This window comes from Saimiri boliviensis, chromosome 8, assembly GCF_048565385.1.
Source record: "Saimiri boliviensis isolate mSaiBol1 chromosome 8, mSaiBol1.pri, whole genome shotgun sequence".
Lineage (NCBI taxonomy): Eukaryota > Metazoa > Chordata > Mammalia > Primates > Cebidae > Saimiri > Saimiri boliviensis.
In genome coordinates, this window is record NC_133456.1 from 123,866,758 (window position 1) to 123,891,353 (window position 24,596).

The window sequence follows — 24,596 nt, forward strand, 5'->3', positions numbered from 1 at the left end:
TGAGAACTTGGGGCACAGCTGGGTTTCAGAATCACTAACCAGCTTGTCGCTGTGTGAGGACTTTGTTCTTTCATAGGCAGGTCAGGTCTGATGTGTGAATCATGACGATAATCAGCATAACAGCATCGTTCCTCAGAGGGCACAGTCTGTTACCTTGTAAACGCCCATCCAGTCTATGCAGAAAACCTCTGAGACTCTCCTTTGTAAAGTCAGATAGGCCCTGGCCTCCTGGTTCCTCTTTTCTTTTTTTTTGAGACAGAGCCTCGCTCTGTTACCCAGGCTGGAGTGCAGTGGTGCAATCTTGGCTCACTGCAAACTCTGCCTCCCAGATTGTCCTGCTTTACCTCCCAAATAGCTGGGATTATGGATGCCCACCACCACACCCAGCTAATGTTTGTATTTTTAGTAGAGATGGGGTTTCGCCATGTTGGCCAGGCTGTTCTCGAACTCCTGACCTTAAGTGAGCCGCCTGCCTTGGCCTCCCAAAGTGCTGGAATTACAGACTTGACCCACTGTGCCCGGCCCTGCTTCCTCCATTTAACGGAGCCCAGTAAAAAAAAAAAATGATGTTTGTTCAGACTCAGGAATCACAGAATACTGGAGCCGGAAGGCACTTTAGGGGTCAGGGAATTCAAGCCCCTCTGTACAGAGACCGCAGGGTTGAGACATGGGATAACCTTGCCCAGACCCTTACTCAGCCAGCGCTGGAGCCAGGGCCTGGGTTTCCAGATTTCCTGCTTCATTCTTGCTTTCTCAAGAGCCCTATTAAAACCCCATTCCCATTCCCAAATGTGACCCTGACAGCAGAGAAAATAGGAGCATGGCAGGGCTGACTGTGCACCGGCATGCCTAGCCAAACTGTGCATTATCTCACTGAATCCTCAGAGTCACCCGGTCACTTTCGACCGCATGTTTCACAACTGATAGAAGAGAGACCTGCTCGAAATCACACAGGCAGTAAAGGTGGAGTCTGGACTCCCTCCAGCTGTGTCTCACTCCCAGTCCCAGCAGCCTCTAATCTGGAAATGAGAAGCCTAGGCTTTTCAAACTGCTGTGGAGAGCTGGAAGAGCACCAGGGACGCTCCTGCTGGGCTGGCATCCCGGGAATTTGTGCCATTTGCTCTGTGGCCTGGTCAGGAGTCCCTCCTGCCCCACCCCACAGCCTTCTGGCTTCACCATTTCTCTGAGCTGGGCCAGCAGGAGAGGGTCTGGCTCTGCCAATGGCCCATTGGGTCTCTCCTGGCTGCTCTCACATGACATTCCTGCTGGGTGCCAGGGACCCGAGCAGACCTAGCAGAGGAGGGGACAGCTCCCGCCTTGGTGCCGTGGCTTTCTCTCGGCCTCTTGTTACTTAAGGCCGGGCCATTTCATTCCAGCCGTCCATTTCCAACACTGCTGTCTCTGCATCACGTTTTGTTCCTGGACCTACATGAGGGTGTCCTGTGAGCGTCCCCAGTGTGTGATGGCGGAGTGGAGAGGACAGATGCAGAGGTGGTCTCCCACACCCGCCAGCTTCCAGGACATCCACTTTTAGCTCCCGGGTCACTGTCCTCATCACCAATGCAGCCTCCTCAATCTCACTTTCCACAACCCTCCTGCTCCCCGCCTCCTGTCCTATCAGAAGACTCTAGCTCCTTCCCATGACAGGAACTGAATTGTGGGGCTTCCTGCATTCATTCATTTGTTCAACAAATATTTATTAAGTTCATGATGTGTGCCAGGCACTGTCCTGGACACTGGGAGTATAGCAGGAGATGGAAGAAACCAACCAAACCACACAGACAGAAACCCTTGCCCTCATGGAGCTGGCGTTCTAGCTGGGGAGATAGAAGGTGAAAGAGATAAGTAATTAAGCGTAAGTTAGGGGTCACTGCAGCGGGGGAAGAAAACAGAAGGGAGTTAGGAGGTGTCAGGGGTGGTTGAAATTTCCAATAAAGAGGCCAGGGAATGCCTTACTGAAGTTATTGTTTGCTTTTAAAATTTAAAGCCAGTCTAATTAGCAGTGGTGGTGGTGGGGGGGGGAGGCTGTATACCAACTTTAGTGACAGTCATGTTAATAAGTTCTGATAACCCACTGCCATGGTCCAGCCTGTGCCTGACTGAAGACAAGAAGTGAGGGTATCTGGGGGGCAGCGTTGTGGGCAGAGAGATCAGCGAGTGCAAGGGCCCTGGGGCAAGAGCCGATGAAGCAGAGTCACGGAGTGGGGTCGGGCAGATGTGGGAGCAAGCAGGAGGCAGTCCACGCGGTGGGGTGGGGGACACCAAGCAGGAGGCAGTCCACGCAGTGGGGTGGGGAGACTCTTGGAGGTTTGGCAGGGGAATACAAAGGTCCAAAGGCCCAGAAGCAAGGTGGGCAAGGGTAGAAGTGGGCAGAGCCACCGGGAGACTGCGGTCACCCTGGGTAGGTTTGGTGGTCGCTGGCTACAGCCATGGAGGTGATAAAAGGTGGCTGAAGACATATCTCGGGGGTAGTGTCAACATCAACTGTTGACTGACAGGAAGAATGGAACTTGTTTGTTCCATTGCCAGCCTACCCCACCTCTCCCACTCACCAAGAAACACACATCGGCCCCCAGCTGCCCACACTTCTCACCCTCCTGGCAGACCTTAATTACCCAAAAGTTTTCGACTCCTTCCCAATTCCCAAACCTTCCCTTCCTGTCCCAAGAAGTCAAATCTGACTCAGATGCTTAACAGCAGATGACCTTGGGGGAATTATTTTACCCCTTCTGACCCTCTTGGGGGCTTGGGTCTTGTCCTGCCTGCGATCATGCTTCTCTGGCCTCACAGGGGGTTGCACAAAGAACTGCTGGGCTGCAGCTTAGAATCACCTGGTTCAAATCCCACGCTATCACTCATGAGCCTCAGCAGAGTTACTTAACCTCTCTGAGTCTCCAGTTCCTCTTCTGTGAACTGGAGTGATATTAATTCCCACGGCGTGGGGCTGCTGTGAGACAAAATAAAACCACACACACAATGCACTTAGCCTCCAGTCCACTCCCTGTTAATGCTCCGAAGCTGAATTATCAAATGCCGCTGTATTTTTAAAATGAGCAGAATGTTCATCTTGAATTGTAGCTATACAATTTTTAAAAGAAAAAAATTAAAAAATAAAATGCGCAGAATGCAGGTTAGCATGCCTTTCCACCCCTACGCTGTAAACAAAATCAGGATGAGAATGGAAAACATCCCATCCTCTTTTTTGCCAAAAAAAAAAAAAAAAAAAAAAAAAGTGTGCATATTTGTGTCCTCTGCTCAGGGTTCTCAGCCTTCTTGCAGAGAGCACTGACTTTGTATGTAATTAATACGTTTTCATGAAAAGGAGGGTGTCCCAGGGACACCATTTTGTAAGCCCCCACGATTTGGCTTAAGGATTTGCCTCTGGAGGTGTGTAGCCTCTGAAGGGAGCAGAGTCTCTGGCCTGGGGGCATGCGGGGGCCTGGCTTTCCCTTCACCACAGGCAGCTCGCACCTTCTAGAAGCAGGTGAGGACGGGGACTCTCCCCCTTGGCCCGCCTGGGTATTCACAAGTCTGTGAGCCAAGAGGCTGTCTCAGGGCTGTCTGGGCGGGTGCCAGGGGATGAGAGAGACAATAAAACCCAAGTGCCGGGGCCATTTTCTTTTCTGAAAAGATCTTTATTTCCACGCTAATTGCAATTTCTGGTCGGCCCCAGTTCAGACTCTGCCTTGCACGCCTGGAAGTGATTCCTGGCGAGCTTCCTCCACCTTCTTTTTCTTGGCCAGACGCGGCCAGTCATAAATTGGCAGGGAAAAACACAGCTCTCCAAATGATTTTGGTATCTTGTCTAGGGTTATTATTGAGCTTGGGACAAATCCCAAACTGGCCTCCGCTGCTGCAAATGCAGACCTGAACTAGCTCCTCTCCACTTTAACTTCACCTTCATTCTAGTTTGCTGGTTACAGATGAATTCCTTTTTCCTGGACCCTCTAGGCTGCCCCACAAACCAGCACCCACATGAAGGCCAGAGCCAGGCTGGGTCTGCTGGGCAGTCAGGCCCTGTGGGAACTGGAGGCCTCTCCCCCAGGACTGGACTCACCCTCCCATCTGAAAGGCCCTTTATTCTAGGACTTAACGAGGCAAATGCAGTTAAGGGCAGGACTATGGAACTCACCAGATGTGAATGGAGAATGGGGAATTTGCAGGGTGGAGAAGCGTTCCAGGGATGAAAGAAAGGCGTTCTGGGCAGGCTAAGCATGGATGTGGGAACAACGCGACATGTCCCGTCTACAGACAGGTTTCCCTAGAGCTGCGCTCCATGCTTCCGACTGCAGGGCAGGGAGTTTGTGTTTTTAGGACTTCAGTGTGAAACTGAGAATCATCTTGTGTTTCAAGCATAGAGATAATGATGAAAGAACACAAAGAAATGATAAATGCTTGAGGTGATACCCTGTTTACCCTGATGTGATTATTACACATTGTGTCCCTGTGTCACACCTCATGTAGCCCATAAATAGATACACCTACTACCAACCCATAACATTTCAAATAAATTTTCAAAAAGAAATACTGATGAAAGTACATGATTTTTTAAGGATGGGAATGGGAAGAGTTTCAGCGTATGTCAAGGCTCACAAATCTCATCTGAAAGAGACCACTCAGGCGTGTACTCCGGTCCTTCCCTGCCCTTTCCTATCCCTGAGCCCCACCTCTGACCTTCCATGAAATTTAAGATTGTAAAATCAATGAATTCCAAACAGCTGTGTGACGACAGCTAAAGGAAAAATGCAATTATTTAAAATTATGAGTAAAGCCAGGTGCTGTGGCTTACACCTGTCATCCCAGCTACCCTGGAGGCTGCGGCAGGAGGATTGCTTGAGGCCAGGAGTTAGAGACCAGCCTGGCCAACACAGGACACCCTGTCTCTAAATAAAAATAGATTTAAAAATAAAAAATAAAATAATGAAGGAAAAAATGGTTGGAAAACAAAGAATGCAGACCAACTCACTTCATGCCATGCTCCTAAGATGAGAGGTCCTAGGTGAGAATTTTATTCGCATAAGACTGACCACTACGCTATAATTAAAGGGTTGATTTTTATGTTTAGCTTTTTATTCTCTAAGTTGCCAGAGATGGGGGTAAATCATATCAAGTGCTGGCAGCCAGATTTTGTCATGAGAACAAGGCATCGAAGGGCGAAGTCCGTGAACGATCTTGGGAAATGTGCGTCACACTGACCTTTAGAGACGATTGGCTGCCTAAGCCGCCCGAGTCTCCGCGCGGGTCGGGAGGGTTGTAAATGCAGAGGAAATGGAAACGCAGGTGATCAGACAAGGCCGCTGCAGTACGCCGCGCTGGGAAGGGGATGGGGGCGCTTCGGGCTCGGATCCGGTCCTCTGGATGGGCTGGACCGTAATCTCCAGTGGAGTGCGCACAGGAGCACGGGAGGCCCACGTGAGTCCCGTGGGCGTCGCCCAAGTAACCCCCTCCCCTCGACAGGACAGGTGGAGGCGGGGGTGGGCGTGCTGGGGGGAAAGGGGTGTGCTTTGGGGGCTGGGGTGTGCTTGAGGGGGGTGTGTGCAGGGTGTGTGGGTGTGCAGGGGGTGTGGGCGTGCTGGGGGATGGGCGTGCTGCGGGAAAAGGGGTCTGGACATCCTGGGGCGGGAGCTCTAAGCGAGGCCCCCAAGGAAGGAAGCCCCTGCCCCGCACCCCTGCTGAACGCGCATCCGGTGGATTTAGGGAGCAGGTGGCGCGGGTGTCTCCGCCGCCGTCCAGGTGGGCGACGAAGAGTCCTCACCCAGGAAACAGCGTTTCTGCTCCACCGGGGACTATCCCGAGCGCTGCCCCGGGTCCGGACAGACCGCGCAAGGCTAGTCCCGCTAGGCCTCTGCCGTGTGACCCGGAGAGCCGCGTCTCCTCGGGTCATCTCGTTCCAGGACCTGGGCCCGCGGCCGGGGAACCTCCTGCGCCCGGGAGGAAGCACAGGTTCCAGAAGGGCAGTAAAATGGCAACTCCTGCCAAGCTGTGGGGCGGAGCTGGGAGGGTCCTGTCGCCGCCTCGCCGCCCGAGCTTCGGGGTGGGACGTCCGGTTAGTGTTTGCCGATTGGCGGCGGGCATGCTCAGTAACCACGGCGACCGCGCGGCCCCGCCCATCCCCACCCAGTATCCCCGCCCTCCGCGCTCCCCATTGGCCGCCGGCGCTTCCCGAGCCTACCAATCACCGGCCGAGTCTCCTTACAAAGGGTGGAGAGACGCCCCCACGCCTCACTCTGGGAAGCCCGGCTGACGGTTTAATTGAGATTAACATAAACTCCAATCAGAAAGAAAACTCGGACAGGATTACCTAATCCTATATACTTAAGGGAGCACCACGAGAGCACGAGGAGCCTCTAATAACAGGCCCTCGGCGGGTTCTTCCTCCTGGATATCTATCTAGACTCTAATTCAGACTCCATCATTACCTGATTCTATGCCCCTTCCCATCTAGGGGTATCTATTTTCTCAATTTAAAGAGAGGGCTCCTTGTCAGGACCCTACCAACTCCAGATTTCTATGAACTACAGGGTCTGAGCGACGCCTGCAAGCCAACACTGTTCATTCAGGCCTGAACCGCTAAGCACTGAATGGGAGCTTGATTTGACTTTGCTTTTTTCTTTGCCTCTGTCTGCAGAGGGAGAAATAGCTGTCTCATTCCCTCTTGCTGGAGGAAAAAGAAAAAAGAAAAGAAAAAAATCAATAGGTGTTTAATCTACAAGGGAGATGAATTTCCCATCTAATCCAAGGAGATATGGGACGGCTCCCGGGTAAAGATTGATAGAACTGTCAGATATCAGAGCTGGCACAGGCCATAAATAATCCAGTCCAACCCCCTGGCTTTACAGATGAATCAGGCCCAGAGACGCTAGGGAACTTGAGCAAGGCCACTCAGCTGTCAAGAGCCCAGGTAGAAATCAGTGTGCTCTCTGCTACACCAGTGTGAATGGCTCCCGCCACCTGCTTGCCTCCAGGATCCCAGTTTGCTCTGTCTTCCTTTTCTCTTCTTCCTCCTCCTGTTACAATGTGGTCACAATCTAAAGTTCTGAAGGATTCCAGTGATTTTGCAACCTGTAGACTTTGGCTCTGAAGGACTTACAGCCAATTTCACAAACTTTCAAAGCCTTAAGGAGCAGAGTGATGAAACATTGGTCAACGGGTTCGTGACTGAGCCTACATTCTCTTACTTTCCAAATGACTTAACTCCACAGCACAGAATCTACTGGATTTGGTACCTGTAAAGACTTACCAGCCGGGCACAATGTCTCATGCCTGTAATCCCAGCACTTTGGGAGGCCAGGGAGGGAGAACCCCTGGAGGCCAGGAGTTCAAGAGCAGCCTGGGCAACATAGTGAGACCCTATCTCAACAAAAAAATTAAAAATTATCCAAGTTTACCAAAAATAGTCTACCTTGGAGATCTTCCAATGTGATGTTGGGGCAGTGCAACTGTATTTAAGTGCAACTCAAGACTAGCCCACCTGAAAGGTCCCCACACCCCACCTAATCTGCAAGTACAAATGAAGTCACGTCAGTATGAATACCCAGGTTTTGATGACTCAGAGCTCTCACCAAGAAAACTGCAGGACCTTGGGTGCCTCCCACCCTGCAGAAGAAGGAAAATGCAGATTCACCATGGAATACTATGCAGCCATGAAAAAGAACAGATCAGAAAACCAAACACTGCACTTCTCACTCATAAGTGGGAGTTGAACACATGGACCATCACACACAGTTGAACACATGTAACATCCAGAGAACATATGGAAACATCACACATGTGGCCTGTCGTGGGGGGTGGAGCAAGGGGAGGGAGAGCATTAAGACAAATACTTAATGCATGCAGGGCTTAAAACCTAGATGACGGGTTGGTAGGTGCAGCAAACCACCATGGCACATGTATATCTATGTAACAAACCTGCACGTTCTGCACATGTATCCCAGAATTTAAAGTTAAAAATATTTTTAAACATTCCTGGCGGTGTCTCTTGCTCCCTCTCACACCATGTGACACGCCTGCCCCCCTTCCGCTTCTACCATGAGTAAAAACTTCCTGAGGCCTCCCCAGAGGCGGAGCAGGTGCTGGAGCCATGCTTATACAGACTGCAGAACCATGAGACAAATAAATCACCCAGTCTCAGGTATTCCTTTACAGCAACACAAAACACACTAAAACAACATCATATATATATAGAGAGAGAGGAGACATATCCCAGGGGAGAGGGAGAGGGAGAAGGTGGTCAAGGACACCAGTAAAGAAGTTAATCTTTCTTCCTCATCTCCCCTACCTCTCCTAGGAGACTTTCTCCATCAGCCGTCCAGGCTCTTTTGCTGCCTGAACACCTACGTGAATGATCTGAGGCTAGGGGGTCACCGTCTTCCCAAGTCCTCCGTTCCTGCAGGGCAGATCCAATCACCCTGTCTTCAGACGCCACGGCACATTCATCCCTCTCTGTGCCTGCAGGCTTTATACACCCCCGAGGGCTCCTACAGCCTTGGGTAGGGTTAGGAGGACCCAGGCAGGAAGAAGCGGGTGTGGAGCTGCTGAGAGGCTCGGTGAAGGTTCCCTGGGGGCCAGAGACAAAGCTGGAAGCGAAATGCCTGCTGCTCTCACCTCTGGCTCCCCAGACCCCACACTGCACAAAGGTGGGGCTGCCGGGTGCCAGGGTGGTGGGGCGGCAGCCCCAGAAAGCCTGAGTGACCAAGTCATCGTCCCCGCCCATCTGCTCCTGGAGAGAGGACAGCCTGCAAATGCCATCTGCGAGGTTGGCCTCTTCAACCACGAGCCCCTCTCGGCGTCTCTGCCTGAACCCCTGGGTCAGATCAGCCGATGCCTGGCAGGGCTCTGAGGGGCTGGAGCTCCACACAGAGAAAAGGCCGGGGTAGGCGGCAACCTGCTGCTCACAGGGCTGAGAAGATGAGAACAAAGTGCCACCATGTTGCTGCGAGTGCCTGCTGCTCGGAAACTTTGGCTTTTCTGCTGATTCTGGTGGGAAGCCCCACTCTGCTATCTTAGCAGAAGGCGGGGAGAGCCAGGAGCAGAGCTGGCCGCAGGGCCTGCAAGCATTCCACCAGGGCTGGCTTTTGTTCTCACGCAAGATTTCCAGCCGGAGACAAATGCTTTCCACATGGGCTGAGAGAAGGAGGCCTCCTTCCACTCGCTTTGAATCCTCAGACACTGCCACGTGGCAACAGGCAGCGTCCCACAGCCAGCCTTCCCAAAACAGAGGCCCCTTGGGGACCTGCCCATCCCCACCTCAGAGCGCGATGACCACCTTTCCACACCGTGCTGCACCTGACCCCTCAACAACCCCAGGGTCTTGCCCTGAGTCCCCAGGGAGCTCATCCTTACCACCAGCAAGGACCTGACGCATAGACTGCCCTAATGCACGGACTGCCCTGATGCATGGACGGCCGTTGTGGACATCCATAGTCTGTGGTCATCCCAGATCCCTGCCCAAAACTACCTTCCCCAGAGCCCTGGGCTCCCAGATAGACCACACTCCTCCCCCTGTAACTAGCAGCTGAAATTAGATGAAAAGAAACCCAAGGGCTGGGGGAAAACACTGTCCTCGCTGCTGATGGGCATGTCCATTATTACAGTCCCTCTGTAGGAAATTTGTAAACTGACTAAACAATAATAAAATATTCCCTTACAATGAGCATACTCTTGGATTAAATATTCCCACTTCTAAAAAGCTATCCCAGGAAAATCAGCGGGAATGTAGCAAATGACTTCTACATAAGATGACTTCTGCATCATTTGAAAAAGTCAAAAAATTGGGCCAGGCCCAGTGGCTCACGCCTGTAATCCCAGCTCTTTGGGAGGCCAAGGCGGCTGGATCACGTGGTCAGGAGATCAAGACCATCCTGGCTAACACAGTGAAACCCCGTCTCTACTAAAAATACAAAAAGCCAGGCATAGTGGCGCATGCCTATACTCTCGGCTACTAGGAGGGTTGAGGCAGGAGAATCGCTTGAACGTGGGGGCAGAGGTTGCTGTGAGCCAAGGCTGCCCACTTCGCTCCAGCCTGGGCAATAGAGTGAGACTCTGTCTCAAGATGATAATAATAACGTTTGCATACACCCTAATGAATAAATATTTACTTTTAATAAATTATATATAGGTACTATCAAACTAAAAGTGTTATATGCATTACAAAACACATGATATGGAAATTTTAAGCAATATTTTAAATTTGTTCTATTTTATTCATTAACACTTCAGAAATATTTTGGTTTAAAAACAGCCGTTTGATTTTGGATTTGATCAATCATAAAAGTCTGAGTTTAACACTGATAGAACTGAAAGTTCAATATGTTTCTGTTCTTGGTTATAATAGTTATCATTCAAAACGATCTTTTATAAAGACAGATATAAATAGAGGAAAGACATAATTGGGCACACTTAATAAATCAAGAAATTAATTTTTCATTCTCATATACTAAGTATACACAGATTTGTACTGACATTAAGCTAAATAAATTTTCTGCTTCTAAGATGTCAACCGAGAGGTCTTACATTTTTTACATTTAATACATACAAAACACTAAAGTTTTCATTGGAAGATCTTTAGTCAGAAAATTCTGTTTCCATGTTTTTTTTCTTTTTTAAAATTTAACTTTGATTTTAAGTTCAGGGGCACAATGTGTAGGCTTGTTAGGTAAACTTGTGTCATGAGGGTTTGTTGTACAGATGATTTCATCACCCAGGTATTAAGCCTAGTCCCCATTAGTTATTTCTCCTGATCCTCTCCCTCCTCCCACCCTCTGATAGGCCCCAGTGTGTGTTGTTCCCTCTGTGTGTCATGTGGTCTCGTCATTTAGCTCCCACTTATAAGTGAGAACATGCGGTATTTGGTTTTCTGTTCCTGAGAGTTTGCTAAAGATAATAGCCTCCAGCTCCATCTATGTCCCTACAAAGAACATGATCCTTTTTTTTTTTTTTTTTTGAGATTCAGTGTCACTGTGTCGCCCAGGGTGGAGTGTGGTGGTGTGATCTCGGCTCACTGCAGCATTTGCCTCCCGGGTTCAAGCAATTCTCCTGCCTCAACCTCCTGAGTAGCTGGGATTATAGGCGCCCACCACAATGCCTGGCTAATATTTTGTATTTTTAGTAGAGGTGGAGTTTTGCCATGTTGACCAGGCTATTCTCAAACTTCCAACCTGGAGTGATCCTCCCGCCTTGGCCTCCCAATGTGCTCGAATTACAGGTGTAATTTCTTTATGGCTGCATCATATTCCATGGTGTATATCTACCACATTTTCTTTATCCAGTCTATTATTGATGAGCATTTAGGTTGATTCCATGTCTTTGCTATTGTGAATAGTGCTGCAATGAACATACATGTACATGTGACTGTATAATAGAAGGAATTTATATTCCTTTGGGTAGATACCCAGCAATGGTCCTGCTGGGTCTAATGGTATTTCTGTTTTTAGGTCTTTGAAGTATTTCCACACTTTAAAGTGGGCAAATATGAGAGTTTTTACATATAACCGCACTTTTTCCAGCAATAAAATCACATAATACTGGAAATCAAGATGCTTTAGCTATTTCTTTCAAAAGCTATTATTTTACCATTCACTGTTAAATAGCACTATACCTTGAAAGAACAGATTCCATGTATTTGTTTTTATATTTTGAACATAATCTGGAAAGTTATACAAATTCTGAACTTGTCTTTATGAACTCACATAACTTGCTATAAATTACACATCCAAACTTTGTGTAAATAGTTTTTTGCTCATTCCTTATGTCCTTAAAAAATATTATAAATATTCTGTCAAATCTTAAAAGTTTTGTTTTCTAAACTGAACCACATCACCGATAGTGTAGAACTATGTACTTCCAGCTTCAGATTTTCTGTTATGGGCCAGCAGAGATGAGTGTGTCCAGCTAGGGGAGCAATGAGGGAGAGGCTGAGTCAGGCCTCAGCTCCCTGAGAGCAGCCCACATGGGCTGGAGGCTGTCTGGAAACTGGATGGGCACTAGCTACCAGAGAGGGGAAAAGAAAGTCCAGGCTCATCTCCCAGCCTCCAGCTTTGTCCCAGGGCAGACATTCGGACGGCTTAAGTCAACTTAAGCAATGATCTCTAAAAGAACTTCACAAGACTTCATGACCTGTCCTTCTCATATGCCAGAGGGCAGAGTTTGGGTTTTCACGTCAGGAGGGGAGAATCACAAATAGAAACAGACTCATCTAGCATCTGGGCAACGTGAAGCCATTGGCCTGAGGCCATTAGCCAGGCATGGTGGCATGCGCCTGTAGTCCCAGCTACTCGGAGGCTGAGGCAAGAGGATTGCTTGAGACCAGCAGTTCAAGGCTGTGGCGAGTTAGGATTGCACCACTGCACTCCAGCCTGGGCAACAGAGCAAGACCCCAGACTTCATGGTCTCTCTGGTGCTGTCCTGAGCCCCTCCGCTCCACACTTCCATTGAATGCAGGGCTTTCTTTGGTTTCTTGTCAATGCTGTTTAGTGCACATGGCCTCTCTCTTCTATGTCAGCAAGTCTTACAAGGCCTGACAGGAGCCTAGGGCCTACCCCTGAGGTGGCCAGGACTGGCTGCCTGACCTTGACTATGGCCTTCAGAACCCCATCTTCCTCTCTTCTTCCTGCTTTCCAGATTGAGACACTCCAGTGCCAAGGGACGGCACGAGGAGACTAGCAGAGTTAGGGAATCAACCAGGACCCCTGAGCTGTCCGTCACCTGCCACACCCTGGCGTTCCCTTCCCATTAGACATACTTCTCATAGGTGAGGCTTTCACTGCCCTGCTGCTAAGACCAGCACTGGGTTTGTTTTCGTTTTTTGTTTCTGTTTGAGACAGAGTCTCGCTCTGTCGCCCAGGCTGGAGTGCAGTAGCACAATCTCGGCTCACTGCAACCTCCACCTCCCAGGTTCAACTGATTCTCCTACCTCAGCCTCCTGAGTAGCTGGGATCACAGACGTGCACCACCACACCCGGCTACTTTTGCATGCTTAGTAGAGACAGGGTTTCACCGTGTTGGCCAGGCTGGTCTCAAACTCCTGATCTCAGGTGATCCACCTGCCTCAGCCTCCCAAAGTGCTGGGATTACAGGCGTGAGCCACCGCACCCAGCCATGGATTCTTTCAGCATACACGGCCCCTGAATGTCTTCTCTTCCTCAGATCAAAGTCCTGGGCCAGGCCAGGTGTGGTGGCCCCCACCTGTAATCCCAACACTTTGGGAGGCCAAGGCAGGAGGATGACTTGAGGCCAGGAGTTCAAGACCAGTATAGGAAACGTAGTGAGGCCCCAACTCTACAAAAAGTAATTTTTTAAAAAGTGAGACAGGCATAGTGGCACACACCCATAGTCCCAGATACTCAAGAGGCTGAGGTGGGAGGATCACTTGAGCCCAGGAGTTTGAGATCTCAGTGAGCTATGATTGCACCACTGTACTCCAGCCTGGGTAACAGAGACCCTTTCTCTAATTTTAAACAAACAAACAAAAATTATTGAGCCAAGGAGATAAGAAACGTACTCTTTATTTCAGCTGCCATGTCTTGATTCTCAAATAAGACAACTGCACACATTCTCTCTTTTAATCCTCTCAACGGGCCCTCTGGGGTACGTTCTTTCATCTTCATTTTCATAGATGAGGAAACTGAGCTCAGTGAGGATAAATAAGCAATTTGCCCGAGGTCTCACAGCCAGGATGTGGAAAAACGGAGGCCCAGCAAACGTGGGTGTGTCTGGCCTGCCAATCCTGAGCACCGCCCTAGACTGCACTGCTGAAGCTCTGGCCAGTCAGCAGGGATTTCAGGGCCATGTCATTGACTCTTGTCCCCAGCTCCACCCTTTGCCCCCACCAAGGCAGATCTAGCGGCACTCACAGTTCACCTTGACCTGGAGCTGGTGACAGCAGGGGCTCAGAGAAGCAGACTCCAGAGCCCCCCACCCACCTACTCTCAGTATTTCATTCCACAGTCTGGAACGGGCCTCAAACCCAAATGTCCCCAGACCAAGTCTGAGCAAATGAGATCTGATCTTCTCTAAGATTTGGCAGGAGATGAGGTCGCTAGCATTGAGATTTGGAAGTAGAGGGGAAGCCATGATGGCGGGAAACGGGAGCCAGGGACCGGGGGAGAAACATTTCTGAATGCCCAGTTGTGCCTGCTGCACCTGCTTCCTCCACCCCCAGAGCTCAGCCCACAGTGGTTGTGGGGCCTCAGATGCCTGTGAGTATGCGTGTTTGAGTGTGCACATGTGAGCGTGTATATACTCATGTGAGTGCATGTGTGAGTGTTCATGTCTGACATGCATGTGTGAACTGTGTGTGTGTGTGCACATGCATGTATGTTTTAAGAGCACAGATTCTTATCAGTCTGAGTTGGGGATTGTGCATTCATTTGAGGCCACAAAGGCCAAACATGTGCTCTGTCCTCCTGCCAGCTCTGGGGACTCTGGCTAAAGTAGCCTTTTTTATGGATGAGAAGAAAAGCCCCAAGCACTTTTAAGAAGCCACCTGGAGAGCTGATTATGATTTTTTAAGAGCTAATGCCGCCACCCACGACTCACTGTTTATGAACGGCCTTTGGTCGCCATCACTATCATAAACTGTGTGAGACCCTGTGTATTCATGGGCCACCCAAAGCATTTGGTGGGCAGGGGACAGTCAGCACTAATCAAGGTGCCGGGAGGAGAGGGGGCCCCTTGGCTGTGCTGGATAAGATGAGAACTGAGACCAAACAAAGGCAGCGAAGGCAGCTGCTCCCGCACGCAGCTGCGCAGCGGCCTATTGAAGGTGACAGATCCTGTTAAGTTATGCAACCAGGCGCGCACAGAGGAGCCAGGCCCCTGTAAATCAACAACAGGCCCACATCTTTGGGAGAGCATCTGCAAGCCTGGGTAGAAAGGAAGAAAAAGGAGGAAGAAAGGGGTGTGTGGTTATCCTGCAAGGCAACACTGACAGCTAAGCTCTGAGCATTGGTGGTGGGCAGGAATCCCAGGAACCCCTCATCTCTTCCTCCAGAGGCCCTGGAAAAATCCAGAAGCTCTGAACCCTTAGAGCTGCCTGACGAGCCGAACGCTCCCCAGCCTAAAGACGGCAGCCTCAGCCACAGGGCAGATCAGGCCCAACGGTCCCTGCAGCCTGGAGGCAGAGGGACGCAGTGGTTCCCTGGAGGGAGTTGGACCCATCTGTAAAATGGGGGTGCAGGGCGAGCTCCCTCCAGTCCTTCCAGCTCTGATTCCACAACTGCTCAGTGTCAAGGTGAGATTCCTCCAAGAATCCCTCCCTGAATAGTAGAAGGAAGACAGCCCCCCGACTCCGGAGCAAGGAGAGAGCTCTGCAGGCATTGAATATACCTTCTTCACGTCGCCAGCGAGGAGACCAAATTTCAGAGAAGCCACCGGCATGTCATGCCTCATGATGAAGCTGAAATCAGAACCCAAGTCCCTTGGTGGCCAGCCCAGTGCCCAGTGCCACAAGGTGACCAGGTCAGGTGTCTGCTTGGTGGCTGCCAAATTTCCGAGATGTTGCTCTCTGAAACGACGGCACAAAAATAGAACCTAACAGGTTCGTAGCTTAAAACAGGGATGGGTGAAAAAAAATCAAGCCTTCAGCTGCAGCTCTTGTTTTTTCTTTGGTCTCCCTGCTGCCACCCCCATCACCTGGTGCAGAAAAGCAGAAATTAATCACTATTATTCCCAGTGAGGAGGGAACAGCCTCCTGTAGCACTGACTTCTAACACTATGGAGACAAGGGGAGGATAGCAGGGGAGAGGAAGGAGCACCTAACTGAATTTGTGGTTCACACCCTCTCTTCAATAGCACAGAGAACGCCTCGCCCTGTTTACCTGCTGTATTTGTAACGAGTTGCAAACTCATGAAAATCATCCAAGCAGAGCAACTCTGCTTCCTTCAGTATTTAGTATTGTTTTAGTATTTAGAAAGGCAATTTGTCTTTTGGCTATAAATAAAGATCTCGAAACTCATGGAAAAGGTGCGCAGCAATGTGAATGTACTGCACACTTTAAAAATGGTCAGTTTGCCCAGGCGTGGTGGCTCACATCTGTAATCCCAGCACTTTGGGAGGCTGAGGAGGGCAAATTACGAAGTCAGGAGTTCGAGACTATCCTGGCCAACATGGTGAAAACCCCATCTCTACTAAAAATACAAAAATTAGCTGTTCATGGTGGCACGCATCTGTCATCCCAGCTACTCAGGAGGCTGAGGCAGGAGAATTGCTTGAACCTGGGAGGCAGCAGTTGCAGTGAGCCCAGAATGGGCCACTGCACTCCAGCCTGGGTAACAGAGAAAGACTCAGTCTCAAAAAAAAAAAAAAGTTAGTTTGAGATCATGTATATTCATTTATTCATTTATTTATTTTATCATTTATTATTTTTTGAGACAGGGTCTCACTCTGTTTCCCAGACTGGAGTGCGGTGGTGCAACTACAGCTCACCGTAGCCCCAGGCTCCTGGGCTAAAGCAGTATGCTCGCCTCAGCCACCAGAGTAGCTGCTACTACAGGCCTGTGCCACCACACCCAGATAATTTCTTTAATATTTTTTTGTAGAGATGGGGTCTCACTATATTGCCCAGGCTGCTCTTAAACCCTAGCCTCAAGTGATCCTTCCACCTCAGGCTCTCAAAATGCTGTGATTACAGGCATGACATACCATGCCTGGTGATATGGTTTGGCTGCGTCCCCACACAAATCTCATCTTGAATTATCAGCAATGTAAAAATGGATGAATACATGTGGCCACAATTTTTTTGAAGAAAACTAAAAAAAAAAAAAAAAAAAAAAAAAAAACTTAAAGGGAATAAAGAGGAAAGTGTTCGGTTGTTTCCAAAGGTGGCCTCTGGAAAGGCTGCACACATTTCTGAAGCCCATGGGATTGCGGGAAAGCACTCAGCCCAGAGAGTCCAGCCTCGCCAGTGATTAGAGCCTACCCACAGGCTTACCTTGGTCCGGGGTGCTGTGCTCCATCCTCTGCCCTCACTCTTAGACCCCAGGGCAGCTCCTCAGCAAAGGTCTCCATGGGGCCAGAATCAGGACTTAGCTGAGCTCCAAACATTCGGTCCACATTGTTCTGTACCAAGTCCCATTGAAGGAGACACTTACTCTCAGAAGCCATGTTTCATGGCCCCAACTTGAATAACAGCAGAGTATAAATCAGCCATCAGGCCAGGCATGGTGGCTCATGCCTGTAATCCTAACACTTTGAGAGGCCAAGGTGGGCGGATCACCTGAGGTCAGGAGTTCAAGACCAGTCCGGCCAACATGGTGAAATCCATCTCTACTAAAAAAATACACAAATTAGCCTGTCATAGTGGCAGGCACCTGTAATCCCAGCTACTCAGGAGGCTGAGGCAGGAGAATCAGTTGAACACGGGAGGCAGAGGTTGCAGTGAGCCAAGATTATGCCACTGCATTCCAGCCTGGGCAACGGAGGACACCAAGGTGTTTGCTTGGTGGCTGCCAAATTTCCATCTGAGACTCCATCTCAAAAAAAAGCCATCAAAGGGAATGTATCCAGCAGATTTTACAGGAGTGCCTGCAGCTCAGGCACTGTGCTAGATGGAGGCACAGGCCCTGCCCTGCTGGAAGGAAGCTGCACATAAACACTGACTGTGTGGTCCCAGGTGCTACAGGAGCATGCAGGAGGGAACTGTCTTGGAGGGGTTCGGAATGAGAACTGTCTTAGTCTGCTATAAAAGAATACCTGAGGCTGGATAATTTATAAAGAAGAGAGGCTTATTTGGCTCATGGTTCTGCAGGCCATACCAGAAGCATGGTGCCCACATCTGCTTCTGGTGAGGCCAGGAAGCTTCCACTCATGGTAGAAGGTGAGGGAGTCAGTGTGTCACATGGTGAGAGAGAGGGAGCAGGAGAGAGAGGGACCAGAAGGCAATGCAAGGTGTGCCACACTCTTTAACAACCAGCTCTGGCATGAACTGATAGAATGAGAACTCACTCATTACCGCAATGGAAGCACCAAGCTATTCATGAGGGATCCGCCCCCATGACCCAAACACCTCCCACTAAGGCCCCACCTTCAACACTGTGGATCAAATTTCAACATGAGATTTGAAAGGGACAAACATTCATAAAGTGTATGTCAAAAAATGTGATTCGGAAAACATGATCAGATCCTCAAAAAGTAAATCACAGAACAACTGTATGACCAGCAAATCCACTTCTAGGCTTAGCCCCCAAAGCACAGAAAGCAGGGATTCAAACAGATATGTGCATATCAATGGTCACAGCAGCATTGCTCACAGTAGCCCGAAGGTGAAATCAACCCAAGTGCCCATCGGCAGACTAACAGACAAATCACATGTGGTCTACACATATTACATAGCTATCAAATGATGTGAAACTTCGTTACACGCTGCATTATGGACAGACCTTGAAAACATTATGCCAAATAAAGTAAGACAGACTCAAAGGACAAATTCCAGGTTCAAAGGACAGATTCCAGTTATACAAGTTGACTACAGTAGTCAAATTCATTGAGACAGAAGTAGATTCGAGGTTACTAAAGGTTAGGGAAGAGGGAAATGGCATGTTATTGTTTAATGAGAACAGAGGTTTTATTCTTTATTTTTTTCCCCTTCTTTTTTGAGACAGAGTCTCACTCTGCTGCTCAGGCTGGAATGTAGTGGTACAATCTCTGCTCACTGCAACCTCAGCCTCCCCAGCTCAAGAATCCTCCCACCTTAGCCTCCCAAGTAGCTGGGACTACAGGTATGTGCCACCACACCTGGTTAATCTTGCATTTTTTATAGAGAAGGGATCTCGTTATGTTTCCCAGGCTGGTCTTGAACTTCTGGGCTCGAGCGATCTGTCTTCCTCGGCCTCTTAAAGTTCTGGGATTACAGGTCTGAACCACCAGGCCAGGACTGGGTAGAGTTTCTGTTTAGGTGATGGAAAAGGTTCTTTAGATGTTCTGATGGCTGCACAGCATTGCGAATGCACTTAATGCCACTGTACACTTAACATTCACTTAAAAATGGCTAAAATAGTCAATTCTACGTTATGTACATTTGATCACAATAAAACAGTTCTTCAGTTACTTAACTCCTCAGGGGAGAAAACACACATATTTGTGTTTATTTCCTCACCACTAGAATTAATAAGGATTCCACAGACTGAGAGAAAAGCAGTGCAGTCTGGTGGACTGGCTGGGCATGGTGGCCCATAATCTCAGCACTTTGGGAGGTCGAGGCCAGGACTTTGAGACTAGCCTGGCCAACAGAGCCAAATCCCCTCTCTACTAAAAATGCAAAAATTAGCCAGGCATGATAGTGCCTGCCTGTGCTTCCAGCTACTACTTGGGAGGCTAAGGCACAGGAATCACTTGCACCCAGATGAAGGTTGTAGTGAGTTGAAATCACGCCACTGCACTCCAGCCTAGGCAACAGAGCACGACTGTCTAAAACAACAACAACAACGACAACTGAAACCCAATATATTAAAAATGTAAGGAATTTTATGACAGGTTGGTGGCTGAATTGATATCAAATTGTGCCATATGGCAAACCCTGATCGGATACTTACTATAAACCAGGCATTATGCAAAGTGCTTCAAATGCGTTACCTCATTTAATCCTTATTTTAAAAATTGTGGGCTCAGGGTGGTGGCTCAGGGCTGTAATTTCAGCACTTTGGGAGGTTGAGGTGGGCGGATCACAGGGTCGGGAGTTTGAGACCAGCTTGGCCAACATAGGGAAACCCTGTCTCTACTAAAAATACAACAAATTAGCTGGGCATGGTGGTGGGCACCTATAATCCCAGCTACTTGGGAGGCTGAGGCAGGAGAATCACTTGAACGTGGGAGGCAGAGGTTACAGTGAGCTGAGATCGCGCTACTGAACTCCAGCCGGGGCAACGGCGTGAGACTCCATCTCAAAAACAAACAAACACAACTGTAAAGATGTTTTTGTCTACATTCTAGCATTCTATACATGAAGAAACTGAAGCCCTAAAAGCTCAGGATTCTTGCTTTGACTCCAGTCAAGAAATCTGGGGCCAGGTGTATAGTGGCTCTCACATGGAATCCCAGCACTTTGGGAGACCAAGGCAGGAGGATCACTTGAAGCCAGGAGTTCAAGACCAGCCTGGGCAACATAGTGAGACCTCATCTCCACACACAAAAAATTAAAAATTAGCTAGGCATGGGGGCCTGCACCTGTAGTCCTAGCTACTCAGGAGGCTGAGGAGGGAGGATTGCTTGGGCCCAGGAGGTCAAGGCTGCAATGAGCCATGATGGCACCACTGCATTCCCACCGGGGTAGCAGAGTGAGACCTTGTCTCAACAAAAATACATATGTATATACATAATGATCTTTTGGCCAGGTGCAGGCACAGTGGCTTATGTCTGTGATCCCAGCACTTTAGGAGGTCAAGGAGGAGGAGCAGTTGAGCCTAGGAGTTTGAGACCAGCCTTGGCAACATAGCAAGACTCTGTTTCTATTTTTATAATAAAATATAAATAAATAAATATCTTTTAACTTTAAAGTTTAAATTTTTTGCCACTGCCTCTAGATCCAAATACATTGTTTCCTACGTTTTTGAATAGAGTTACACTTTGACTACACTTCTAGTTTTGAATGAACTATTTCAGTCTACTATGGACTCAGTTTACAATTACCATTTTGCTCTTGGAAGGTCTTCATGTGTTCAGGGCAAAGCAGTTTTCTATTTCAATCACGCTTGGAGCAGGAAAGCCCTCTGTGTTCAGTGCCTAGCGTACTGATGTGTTCTGCAGGCATGCCCTCAATATTCCTTTGGATGGTAGAGAAGAGTGACAATTTCAAGGGTTTTCACTACGGTTTCTAGGACCCTAAGTTTCATCACTGTAAACAAGAAAAATCAAAACAGAAAGCATGATGATTGTTTTTTGAAAATCTGACTAGGTTATGAGCGGATAACTATTTTATTTTGAATATGCACATACTAAGTTTACTTTCTGCCAAGAAGCATTTTCAACTCCTATCTGAAGTTCAAGAAAATCAAAATTCACACACACATATAGACACATGCGCACAACCATCTCAGCATTCTTTCACCAAAGATAATGAACAGAGCAGACAAATCAATCTGATAGCTAATTTACCATTGTGGTTTGATTTCATCAGTCTAGCCACAATGTATTATGAACCAGGAAAATCAGAAGAGTCAAGAGGATGATAGTATCAGTGTTTAATGTTTATTTTCCATTACCTGGCAGCACAATTATTCTCAATAAAATGTATCCATTCTCTGAGAGAAAAGCTTTAAGCAGTGGAGCTAATAAAAATAGTACTATTAAAGTTTAAAGCCGACTCAGCAACTTGGAGAAAGAGACTGTTTTTTATTGATGATTGGTGTGACAACTAGAACTCTCGGCAGATTTATCACGGCATTCAGGTGAATTGAAGGGAAACGGGGCATTCTCTGGACAAACAACTTCTATATTCACTAAATGAAAGATGTTTTCTCCTTCCCTTTAGAATGTCGTCCAAAATTTAGTCATTTTAAACTGAGTTGACAGTTCTGTGTTAGTGATTTTAACCCAAAACAACGTAGGACAAAGTCACTGAAAATTTCACGTCAATGTGGGATGTGCCAATCAATGTTACACATATGCTGATACTTGAAACCCAGGTATAAGTTCACCCAAAGGTGATTGGGCCAAGAGTTTTTTGTTTGTTTGTGTTTTGTTTTGTTTTTCAGATGGAGTTTCACTCTTATTGCCCAGGCTGGAGTGCAGTGGCGCGATCTTGTCTCACTGCAACCTCCGCCTCCCAGGTTCAAGCGATTCTCCTGCCTCAGGCTCTCGAGTAGCTGGGATTACAGGCATGTGCCACCATGCCCAGCTAAATTTGTATTTTTAGCAGAGACAGGGTTTCGCCATGTTGGCCAGGCTGGTCTCAAACTCCTGGCCTCAGGTCATTGGCCTGCCTCGGCCTCCCAGAGTGCTGGGATTATAGGCGTGAGCCACCGCGCCCGGCTGGGACAAGAGTTTTAATTGATCCCACTGCCTGCTGGACTTTTCAGAAATGGAGTTTTTGAGCATAGACAAGTTGTTTGAGATAGGTCTCAAAAAGAAATATTTCTTTCATATGAGGAAAATTTTTTCCCAATGATCTGTTTTGGAAGAATAGGGCAATACAACCCTGAAAAAAAAATGTTAGATTTCTTATTCTTCAAACGTGATTTAAATGTTTCTGCTTTTACCACTGTCTCCCGTGTAACCAGCTACCAAAGAAATCAGCTTCATGGTTTTTAGGGGTGGGGAGTGAGGTTTTTTTTAGTGTGTTTGTTTTTTGAGACCGTGTCTTGCTCTGTCGCCCAGGCTGGAGTATAGTGGTGCAGTCTTGGCTCACTGCAGCCTCGAACTCTTGGGCTCCCGAGTAGCTGGGACTCCAGGTGTGTGACACCACACCTGGGTAATTTTTTATCTTTTTGTAGAGACAGGGTCACACTGTGTTGCCCAGGGTGGTCTTGAATTCCTGGGTTCAAGCAATTCTCAAGCATCTGCCTCCCAAAGTGCTGGGATTACAGGTGTGAGCCACTGAGCCTCGTTGCTTCAGTTTTAAGATGTTTCCTTAGAGGCAGAATGATAATTAAAACAACATCAATCCCGGAAGTGGGTCAAATGCAGTTTCTAAGTCATTATAAGTTTAATCCTAGCTCATTCCACCACAGAGAAAAATCAAGGAGAGGGCTGGTATGATAATAATAAAACTGTAGTGAAAGTTACAGTCTACAGAAAGCAAAGCACTTGCTGACTTTTTCTGTCTTTTCATTCTATACTATTGTGAATAACACTCATTAAACTACATTTCATTTCTCATCACACTCAGAGAGTCAGGGTAACAATTCAGCTAAACCTAACGCCTAACTATTCCAAGTTCTCAAAAAGTATAAGTATGCCTTGATATATCATATTCATCTCCAGGGCATCTGAGAGACAAAGTGTCTCTGATTTAAGAGCAGCCATCTGATGGTCAGACCACCAGTCACGTCAGAGAACATGGGACCATGTCAAGTAGTTTCCGTGGGGACTAGAAGAGAGGGATGGGAAGGAGGAGAAGGAAAAAGGCAGTAAAACTAGCTATTGGGTACCATGCTCACTACCTCGTTGATGGGATCATCCATACCCCAAACTTCAGCATCACACGATATACCCAAGTACAAACCTGCACGTGTACATCTGAATCTAAAACAAAAGTTGAAATTCATAGGTAGTTCCATTGCTGTGAATTCAGTCTTGTGGAATTTTTATTTACTTGCATTGAGTTCAGATAATAATCAATGCTGTATTCCACTAACTTGACCCTCTGCTGCCTGAATATAAACAAATAAAACATGAGCAGAATGTTCACTATCCTACTTGTAGCACACGGGCAGGAGCTAACAGGGCATGTCCGCCGTGTATGCCACAGCTTCTTGTAGCCAGTAGCAAAGTCTGGCCTAAGGCACCGGTGACCCTGGACGAGAACAAAGCCTGTAGGAGAAACTGATCCATAGGTGATCCAAAGTTAACATGAAAAAACAAACAAATAAACCAAGAAAGTTATTAAAAGGATAAGTAATGGGAGAGGGAGAAAGACAAGTTCTATCCGCTGATATTCCATGAAGTCTCAAAAAATGGTATAACATGAGCACATGAATTATAGACCAATGGTATAAACAGGAAGTTCAAGGATGAAATGAACCAACATTTGGAAATTCAGTATGTGATAAAGGTGTCATCTCAAGCCAGTGGGACAAAGATGACTTTTAAATTAGGATAATTGGGTAGGACAGATATTTTATATATTTCGAAACACAGAAAGTGAAAAATGAAATCACAAGAAAACACAGGCATATTTAGCCGGGTGCAGTGGCTCACACCTGTAATCCTAGCACTTTGGGAGGCCGAGGTGGGCAGATCATGCGATCAGAAGACTGAGACCATCTGGTCATGGTGAAACCCCATCTCTATTAAAATACAAAAAATTAGCTGGCCATGGTGGTGCACGCCTGTAGTCCCAGCTACTCAGGGGAGTGAGCAGGGGAATCGCTTGAACCCGGGAGACAGAGGCTGCAGTGAGCCGAGATCATGCCACTGCACTCCAGCCAGGTGACAGGGCAAGACACTCTCTCAAAAAAAAAAAAAAAAAAAAAGAAAGAAAGAAAGAAAAGAAAGTACAGGTAAATTCCTTTGTGTCTTTGGAGTGAGGGAAAATCTAACCACAAATCAAGATCCAGACACTCTTTTTAAAAGAAAAGAATAATTCAACTATATAAAAATTAAGAATGTCTGTATAACAAAAAGTCGAGAGACTTTGACAATCTGGCAAAAAAAAAAAAACCCCGACAACTTACATCATGGACCAATAGTTCTCAAACTTTTGGGTCTCAGGAACACTTTGCACTCTTAAAAATTTTTGAGGGTTTCAAAGTTGTGTTTCTGTGGATTTTATCTATTGCCTTTTACCATATTAGAAATTAAAATGGAAAAACTTTAAAAACACTTATTAATTTAAAATATTTCACATTAATATAACATTTTATGAAAAATGCTGTTTTAAAAAATAAAACTATTATTTTATATGCTTTGTGAATTTCTTTAATATCTGCATTAATAGAAGACAGCA

General features: G+C 47.6%; 1 long non-coding RNA gene across 1 annotated transcript; it reads left to right on the plus strand.

Annotated features, from left to right (window-relative positions):
- The first annotated feature begins 5,221 nt into the window (after nt 1–5,221).
- On the plus strand, nt 5,222–24,144 carry LOC141585478 (uncharacterized). The gene is made up of 2 exons (XR_012519032.1): nt 5,222–5,412; nt 8,288–24,144. It is a non-coding gene; the product is annotated as an uncharacterized LOC141585478 (long non-coding RNA).
- Nucleotides 24,145–24,596: the final 452 nt, after the last annotated feature.